The following is a 2,516-nucleotide window of genomic DNA, read 5'->3' on the forward strand; positions in this document are numbered from 1 at the left end:
GGCCCGGCCCGCGTGTGCATGAGCACCCCGGAGGCCTGCAGCGTGCGCAGCCGCAGCGCCAGGCGGAAGGCCGCCCCTGCGCCGTCCTCCGCCAGCCGGTACTGGATGTAGCTGTTCCCCGCGAAGCTGAGCGTCGTGTGTCCTGGGGCCGCGGGAGGGGACAAGCGGGCTTGGTACTCGCGGTTCCCCGGGAGCCGAGAGGGCGCGTGGGGGCCGAGGGTGGCCGCAGCTTCGGGGGAGGGGCGCTGTGGCCAGCACCGAGCGCCAGGCCCTGTCCTTCCCGGCAGCCGCTTCCCCTCCAGCAGCACAGCCGTGAGCTCCTCGCCGTGGCTCGCGGAGCCGGCGCCCAGGCGTGGCTGACCCCTCCTCGCTGGCCACAGGCCCAGCCCGTGGGCCTGCCCGGCGCCCTCGCTGGGGCGGCCAGGAGGTTCTGAGACCGAAGGGTGGTCAGGGTCAGGGCCCCGGAGCAGATGTCCACTCTCTGGGGGCAGCAGCCAGCCCGGGCTTCCAGGGCCCCTGCGCCAGGGATGGAGGCCGGTGCCCCGCGGAGCCTTGGTGTGGGCTCAGCCGGGGGCCTCCGCTCGGCACGACGCGGCCACCGGGTCACTCCGCCTGGGGCTCTGGCTGGGCCCGTGGGGGGGATGCACGTGGACCCCGCGCACCTGAGCACTCGCCGAGCCTCCCCGGGGGGCACTGGCACTGGAAGGGCCTGCGGCCGGCCTCGTCGGCGACGCACTGCATGTCCTCCGGGCACGGCTTCTCCGCGCAGGGGCCGGCGGCGCCGGGGCACAGTCCTCCTGGGCGGGCAGAGACGGTCAGGGCCCGTGGGCAGGGGCAGCGGCTTCCCACCACCGAGGCGCCGGCCACAGGGCTCCCAGTGCGGCGCTGCAGGGGGCACCCCGACTCCTGGTGGGTTCATGTGGTGGGAGGGTGTGGGGTTCAGGGAGGGGTCCGGGCCCTCTGCGCTCCTGCTAGTTGGGGGGAGACCCCATTCCATCGGCATGGGTGGGTTGACCCCACACAGCCGGGGGAGGGACCCCGCTCCGGGAAAGGGCTGGGGTTGGCCCCCTGAGGGGTCTCGGGCTCAGCCCTTTGCCCGGTGGCTGCTGCTGCGTCCACCCTCGGGTGTCCGCGGGGCTGGGCCAGCCCGGTTCCTGCCCTGTCGCCCGCACGGGCGGCTGTTCCGAAGAGGGAGACACTCCCGAGGGCCTCTGACCGCTGACGGGCCAGGCAGGGGCCTTGCTGCCCGGGCCCGCTGTCCCCATCGCAGTGGGCGTGGCCATCCAGCCTGCCCAGAGCAGCGCCCACCCGGGGCGGAGCCCTGGCGCAGGGGCCCTGGACACCTGGGCTGGTGCTGTCCCCAGGGAGGGAGGCCCAGGGGCCCAGAGTCCACTCACACACGTGTGCTCAGGCTTCTGGCCAGGGCAGCGGGTGCGTCTCGGCGCTCGGAGACCCGGAAAGGAGAAGCCCCAACAGCACCCACTGGGCCGTGGACAGTGCCCACCCGGCGGTCCCTGGGGCCAGGAGGAAGCCGGAGGCCACGCTGACCCGACCACACGCTCCGAGCACCGGGACCCCGACCACTGCCCAGCAGCCGCGGACCCAGTGCAGCGTCCTGCCCAAGCTGGTGAGCGCTCAGCCAGCGAGGCCTGGCGGTGGGCACCCAGCCGGACGCTGAGCCCCTCGAAGCTTCCCAGAGACCCCAGCCCCGCAGTGCAGCTCCCTCTGCCTGAGGAGAGCGTCACTCGCGGGCACGGCGCTGCCCTGTGTTTCCAGGGCTGGACGGCCGGGCTCCCGCCAGCTCAGCGCGTCCATGCAGCGCCCGGCCGGTGAGGAGGCCGAGGCCTGTCCCGGGCCCCTGGCTGCATGCAGCTGTGCAGGTCAGCAACTTGGGGCTGCACCCGGGGTGCTCCTGGTGCTCCATGTCCGCTCCCGAGTGCTGGCCGGGTCCAGCGCCTCTCTCCGCGCGCGTCCACAGGGACACAGACAGCGGCCAGACGCCCGCCAAGCAGTGACTGCCGGGCCCTTCGGCATGGAGATGACCGGGCACGGCGGCCTGAGAGGGCAGCGCCGCCCCTTCTGGCACCCCTGCACCCCCTTCCAGGGGGGCTCAGCAAACGTCCCCGAAAGCGCCGCCCCAGCGGAGCCGCTGCCCTGCTGCTCCCCCACTGCTTAGGTCCGGGGCTCTGCCGGCCGCTCCCGGGCAGGAGGAGCCAGTGGCCCCAGAGGCCGCGGCCCTGCCCCGGCCCCTGCCCCAGCACCCCTGTGCCCGCTAGCCGGCTGGCCGCATCCCCAGGGAGCCCCTCGGCCGGACAGCAGCGCCCACTAGGTAGCGCCTGGGAAGGGCCAGTCACCGGCGCCGCGCCTGGCCACGGAGCCGCTCCCACACAGGCGGGACACGTGGGCCACCCGGACGAGTGCGCTGGGCCCCTCCACCGGCTCCCCAGACGCCCAAGACCCTTCCGGAAGGGCCGCGGCCAGGCCTGCCAGTCCCCAAGGACCTAAAGCCACGTTTG

The sequence above is a fragment of the Condylura cristata genome, unplaced genomic scaffold, assembly GCF_000260355.1.
Source record: "Condylura cristata isolate star-nosed mole 26May11 unplaced genomic scaffold, ConCri1.0 scaffold00313, whole genome shotgun sequence".
In the NCBI taxonomy this organism is placed as follows: Eukaryota; Metazoa; Chordata; class Mammalia; order Eulipotyphla; family Talpidae; genus Condylura; species Condylura cristata.